This window comes from Oratosquilla oratoria, chromosome 28 (genome assembly GCF_046742065.1).
Source record: "Oratosquilla oratoria isolate Oo_2021 chromosome 28, ASM4674206v1, whole genome shotgun sequence".
Lineage (NCBI taxonomy): Eukaryota > Metazoa > Arthropoda > Malacostraca > Stomatopoda > Squillidae > Oratosquilla > Oratosquilla oratoria.
In genome coordinates, this window is record NC_134804.1 from 36,899,019 (window position 1) to 36,906,518 (window position 7,500).

The window sequence follows — 7,500 nt, forward strand, 5'->3', positions numbered from 1 at the left end:
GTCACTCTCGGCCAATCAGTTGTCCCCGTTACCGTGACGTCACGCCGGCCACGCTTTCGCCGTGGATCCTTAGCCTTATGGGGGTGTCACCATTTGGTAATGGGTTCGCCCACCAAAGGCAAAAAAAAATCGGTTGATTTCTCTGTTTTATTGTGTCTTTATTTTTGTATGTTATATATATATATATATATATATATACATATATATATATATATGTATATGTATGTATGTTATGTATATATATGTGTATATGTATGTATGTTATGTATATGTGTATATGTATGTATGTTATGTATATGTGTATATGTATATGTATGTATATGTATATGTATATGTATATGTATATATATGTGTATATGTATATGTATGTATATGTATGTATATGTATAGATATGTATATGTCAGACAATCCTTGACAGTGGCGCACGGGATTCGAACCCGCTGCATCTGGACCCAAACTTCCAAGACACCCGCCTTACACCGCTCCACCATCGACGGTATAAAACCATGAGAACTCATAGTCAGATTGACTATGAGTTCTCATGGTTTTATACCGTCGATGGTGGAGTGGTGTAAGGCGGGTGTCTTGGAAGTTTGGGTCCAGATGCAGCGGGTTCGAATACCGTGCGCCACTGTCAAGGATTGTCTGATTAAAGTCGCTGTTCACTAGCGAATTTCTCATATGTATATACATATGTATATGTATGTATATATGCAAACATATATATATATATATATATATATATATATATATAATATGCATATATTGCAGAAACCACAGGGAAAATAAAGTCGGAATACTAAACGTTTTCGTCTATTACGACATCCTCAGAGTACATATATATATATATATATATATATATATATATATATATATATATGATATATTTATATATATGTATATATATATGTATATGTTCCAAAAATAATCACATTAACGCGTGACTAAATGATATTGCAGAAACCACGGGGAAAATAAAGTTGGAATACTAAACGTCTTCTTCTATTACGACATCCTCAGATTAGAAGAAAGAGAAATAGGACACAATATTTATACAGAAATAAGAAAACTGGGAAAGGTTATAGCCACATAAAGCCTTCGGACAATATACATACACACACATTCATATACACGTGGAAATGGTAATAGTAATAATAAAACAATAAAACATGAAATACAAAAGAGCATAACCATGTGGCCGAAACGTCCAGAGGACATCTAGCACAATTAGGAGCCATGGTGCTGCTTTGCTATCCTATAAATTATGAAATTATCTAGTTTAAATAAACTTAAACTCAAGTTGATATTATTATCAAAATTGCTCTTTATAAAACTGGATTCAATGATGTTCCTTTCTAAAACAGAAATACAAACAGCATTTTTTTTAACACTATCCCAGTCCTTATACTCTATCTGTGTTGATTCATCCTAATATTTAATTGCTGTTTGAAAGTGGCGAGGTGCAATTTTCAATTGATTTGAAAACGGGAAGAAGCGCGAGAGAGAGGCGGGAGATGTAGATTTCAAACTTCAGTTACACATACACACACACACACGGTCACGCAATTTAAAGAAAAAAAAAATACACGAGGGTGAAAACACTTCAGGAACGTTGGGGGGCAGAGAGAGAGCTTGGTCGTGCACAAGTGTTCTGTTTGTCCTCATCTCCAAATGCAGGGATTGGCGTGGGAAGCAGCTAAACCTTCCCCCGAGGAAGGATTCCACGAGTGACGTCACCGCGTCTTTTTGTGACGTCAAAGCACAGATTGTTGATATTATAGAGTAGGTGGTGATGGTGATGACAGCCGTCCTACCCCCCGTCTTCCCCCCAAATGGAATATTGATTTTTGAGTGACGTCATCAAGTGCTGTCCTGAAGCTGGAAAGTTGATGACGTCATATCGCTTGGCACGGAGGACGTTCTGCCTCCAGGTTTTGTATTTTCATTAACGGAATAAATATAAACTTTGTGCAAAAAATATGTACGTGGGAGTAGAAAATGTTATTCTTAATATAGCGCAAATTTGTTTTTTGCTGACGTAATTAGGATTTTTCAAAGTAAATGCCTTTTCTAAAGACCAAAGTGTCACGTGATTAATGGATGCACAATGACTGGCTGTGACGTCACACACTGCGTCCATGACTATGAAAAAAAAAAAATGAAAATAGAGATGATCATGTATCACGCCTTATTCCGACTAAATATGTTTCTAATATTCTCTAGATCATACTCACCCAATAAACTTTCTTATTTGAAGGAATTCCAAAAATTATGAGTATTGTGTACTCAAGAATATTAAGTCTTTTCTTTTCAAATTAAAATTTCCCCACAACTGAATAAAATCCCCTTGCGGCAGCTTGAATGAATGACTGAAATAAAATGCAATGATTGGATATATTTTTGGTATAATAACTGACAATTATTTAAGGTCAATTTTGTAGTCAGGTCTCAAAATATAAAATGTTATTACTCGTAAGGTTTACGTTTTTTTTGTTTTGTTTTTTGGTAACGTTAGAACATTCTCTTTTTTCATTATTTTCTAAAAAAAATATATCTATGTATTCCTTATATCTTTTTCTATTCTGATCATTGTCTTCTCTTTTCTTTCAACAGAAGCAGAGGTGAAATTGACGTAAATATAAGTGTAATGGTGAATACGAACAAAGCGATTTAACTGTCAGTGGCTTTCGGTGATTGATTTTTCTACATAATCACTGATGATTTTTTCACAATCACTGATGATGAACATTTATATGATATATGAGTGACAAGCAGAGATGAGCCCTTTCCAAACTAGTTTATTTGTCGGAAGTCTGCATCTTGCAAAATCCTAACGGGACAACAAAACGAAAATTCATTTGAAATGTAGATGAATGAACCTTATATCAAATGTGAAAAATTACATAGCACTAGTGATTTAACAAGTCGTTTATCTCTAGAAAATTAAGTAGTGAGGCATTCATCTAGGTATATGCCAGAAATAAATCTAACTTGTTTTTACTGCAGAACGAAACAAACAAAAGTATGAATATTTCATAAGAAGTCCCTTTTTTATACATAGATTTACTCGAGATAGATTCATTTACAGTTAACCTGAATGTGATGCTCGATTCTGTGATGATTGAGTTTGTGATGCAAGGTTGAGTAGTGTTTTTTAAGATCGACGCAGCGACGCGACTCAAAGGTGGCAGCGACATGACGTAGAAGCGAGCTTGTTGCCACCAGGCTAGGCAGAGGCGCGGGGTGGCCAGACAATGGGAGGACTGAAATCCCTTTTGACCTCCGCCTGTCTGTCTGTGTCAGCCTACCTGCCTGCCTGCCTGCCTACCTGCCCGCCTGCCTGCCTGCCTATCAATCTGGTTCTGTGAGCACAGCTGGATCAACATAGTCCTGATAGTGATTTGCACCAAAGCGACTGTCAAGACGTCTTATTGACTCCGCGAGATGAACACAACTGACATTGTCGTGTTGTAATAGGTGAGTACAACTACCCTTTACTACTTTAGTGTGTTTTCAGTCATCTATCAATTAAATCCCAGCCCACTTCTCATTATTTGATGTAGGTAACGAATTTCACATATTGGAAATCTTTATTTGTAATGTAACGTGCAAGAAATTCAAATTATGCATGTTTTCGCTCGGGAAATTGTCTCCACCAATCAGGAGAGTGATGATCGAAGTGGGCAGGGCATCAAACTTGTGGATTCCAGTTCCATAATTTCCTCTCATTATTATGATCCTCTTTTTTGTGGATGGGGGGGGAAGAAAAAATAAGGTCTCACGTTTATTTTGAGAAATTTATTTAGATGTTATGACAATAGTCAATACAGAAGCATTATTAGGGTTATATTGCATCAACAGCAATATTATTCCAGCCAAGCTGAGTTTCCTCAAGAGGGAAACGCCATGAAGATTAAAGAATTGGAGTTCCATAGTTGGCCTGGACGGTGGACACCTAAACGAAGACAAGACGTTGATGAATTCGTGAATATGTTCTTAAGTATGATCTTTAAAACTCTTCGACGATGTTGCAGCAATGTAGGAATAATTGCGCTGGTGGCGTAATCGGTGACGTGCTAGTCTCGCATTCTCTTAGTTGTGGGCTCGAATCCCGCTCTCCTCTCTAATTCCCAGCAGCGACTGTTTGTTACCTGTCCCCAACAGTCCCTAAGTTGCATCTATATAGGGCAAAAGTGACGGTTTCGGCCTCAGCTACTCAGCGCCTCCTGGCGTAGGCTCCTCATTTTTTTCTACAAGAAAAGGAAGAGAAGGAGGAAGAGGAGGAGTAGTCGCCGTTTGTGAGTTCTCGTTATGTTAAAAAAGGGGAGATATTTAACCCTGATAGATCTTAGACTTAGTCCGGGGATCGGGCCCCAGCCTTTCGGGGTTGCACCCACCTAGGAATGGAGATGAGTATGTTGATGGGTTCTAAAGATGGGCAGTATGAAGATGACCGTCTCCGATGTACATCTCGTAGAAACACCAGAAGCAAGTGCCTATGATTTAGCTTATTGTCTATGCTCCAGTTTAGGGTTTGAGATAAAAGATCACTCATATGGTAACAACAGTTATTGGGTCGGAGTGTTGCCATACAGGTGTGTTGCACTTTCCCCACGCCCTCTTGTGCAAGGCATGTTCATATCATCCTTTGTATCTCAGTGACAAGTGCCTTCCTTTTGACGTCATTCTAACGAAGTCATGAACTCAGTAAACTTCAAGAAATAAACAAACAAATAAATAAGTAAATGAATACAAATAACATATGAAGTTTCCGTCTAGTAAACAAATTGAAACCGTTAAGACCGTTTTGCTCTTGTAATCCTCTCCCAGAATAAAATCGCCTGGCGGCAGTTGAAATAAACGAATCAAGTTACAAGTCGGAGCGATAGGGTCAAGGTGACATTGCAGTGTTTAGCGTCCTTCCTCTCAGCCCGGGAAGCCCGGGGTCGGCCCCCAGTATCAGACAATTGCCCAGAAAGTCCAACTGTCATGGATTCTCAGCCACTCCTTCCCTGCAATGGCGGCCATCAGATGTGCGGTGTACCAGTGTCACCTATCAGAGCATGGAGTGGTCGAGCTGATTGCACTGACTCCAAAGGCTGTTCAAGTAAACCACAGCCACTGCAACACGATCAACAAGCCTCTATGCACTTCTTACCATCCATTCGACCATACCAAGCCGAATTAATCCACCATGGTGAGTTACAGAGGCTTTATCGCCCACGAGCAGATAGAGTTGGACTACAGCGGACCATTAATTAAGGCTATGTATATATATATATATATATATATATATATATATATATATATATGTGTGTGTGTGTGTGTGTGTGTGTGTGTGTGTGTGTTGTTAAAGTCGACAGCATTAAGGAGGTTGTTAATCTTCTTATGGGTATTCTCCAGCTTTCTAACCAATACTCTGCCATTTGGAGGGTGGGCATAAACCAAGTTGCCAAAATGATTTATTTATTCAACGTTTCGTCTGCAAAGAGACATCTTCAGGAAAATCTGTAACATAAATATTACCGACATACAGAAATAAAGAAAAAAGGTGTTAACCTAAACAAAATTCACAATTATGGAAATAGATATCAATAAATCAGCAATAATACAAATCCTATCTCGTTGGGGACCGCTACTTACAAAAATTAAAGGTCCAAAGAAATGACGAAGGAAGTCGTCGGTTGGTGACATATATACGAACCTAGCCGGCTTCGGTAGTGGAAAGGGTAGTGGGGGAAGGATTAGTGGGAGGGGTTGGCTTCTCATTAAGACGGGAAGGAGAGGGTCGGGGAGAGGGGAGTTGTGGGGCTAGGTGGTTGCGAGGTCGGTTGGGGGGAGGATGGATGGAGTGGGTGGGAGGAGGTGGAGGGGGGGTTGGGGCGTATTGACATAGGGTGTGGTCACGGGTGGTGGTGGCTTCACTGCATTGTTAAACAAACCAATGACGGAAATCATGTTGCTTTGGATATTTATTATAGGGCTATATTCCCTTATAAACATAGCTTCTAAAAGCTTAAGTTTATGTGCATCCCTATTGCTTGCTATAATCCTGGTGTTCTTAACTAGGCATTCACGGGTGGCTGTTTGGTTATGATATTTCAATAAATGATGTTTAATAGCCCCGTTTTGCAAGTGCATTGATATTCTCCTACTGAGACTACATTTAGTATGACCAATATATGATGAATGCTGGTTACACAGTCCCCGGTAATACATTTAAATTCGTACACAATGTTGGTTTTAGACATGGTCTCAGTGTCACTATTCAAGTTGTTAGTTATTACCAATGAGCTAGTTTTTGGGTTGGAGTAGAATACAACCACGCGGATTTCCTTCTCTTTAGAAACTGGGTGGCAGTTTTTAGTGATGATATCTTTAATGATTTTCTCATCTTTTTTGTAACCCTTGGTGAAGATGTTATGATAGTAGATGTTAATGAATTGGGACTTAGAAGATGTTTGTGGGGAAAGGTGGTCACACATCATTTTATTACAAATTGCATCAAATTCACTGTTAGGGAAACCATTTTTTACCAGAATCTGGCGAATGTGCTGCAGTTCTATATGCAGGGCCTGCCAAGAACAACAAACTTTGATAGCCCTACGGACATACGCTCTAATCACACTGGTTTTATAATTTGTCGGGCACTCACTTTTATAGTTCAAACATTTTTCAGAGTTCGTAGGTTTCCTGTACACACACGTGGCAAATTCCCCGGATGAAGAATCAACTAAAACATCAAGGAAAGGGAGTTTGCCATCCTTGTTCATTTCAGTCGTAAAGCTAAGTCCGGATTCCTCCTGGAGGCGCAGTCTTAATTCCTCGAGAAGGGCTTCTGATTGTGTTTAGATTAACACCTTTTTTTCTTTATTTCAGTATGTCGGTAATATTTATGTTACAGATTTTCCTGAAGATGTCTCTTTGCAGACGAAACGTTGAATTAATTAATCATTTTGGCAACTCGGTTTATACCCACCTTCCAAATGGCAGAGTATTGGTTAGAAAGCTGGAGAATACCCATAAGAGGATTAACAACCTCCTTAATGCTGTCGACTTTAACAGCACATGCATACAAGAGAATCTGTTCCCTAAATATTCAAATATATGTATATATATATATATGTATATACATGTATATATATGTATATATATATGTATATATATATATGTATATGTATATATATGTGTATATATATGTATATATATGTATATTATATGTATATATATGTGTATATATATGTATATATATGTATATATATGTATATATATGTATATATATGTATATATACGTATATATGCATATGTGTATATATGTATATTTGTATATGTATATATGTATATATGTATATATGTACATATATATATGTATATATGTATATATGTATATATGTATATATGTACATATATATATATATATATATATACATATATGTATGCATATATGTATGTATATATATATATATATATATAATGTATATATGTGTATATATATGTAT

At 37.5% G+C, this 7,500-nt stretch overlaps 1 protein-coding gene across 4 annotated transcripts in view; it reads left to right on the forward strand.

Annotated features, from left to right (window-relative positions):
• The window catches only part of LOC143040313 (uncharacterized), a 286,668-nt gene that overhangs the window by 57,175 nt on the left and 221,993 nt on the right, over nt 1–7,500 (forward strand). For all 4 annotated transcript variants that reach the window (XM_076211209.1, XM_076211206.1, XM_076211207.1 and 1 more), the window contains exon 2: nt 2,615–3,478. The gene's annotated coding sequence lies outside the window, so the exon portion shown is untranslated. The remainder of the gene's footprint in view (nt 1–2,614; nt 3,479–7,500) is intronic.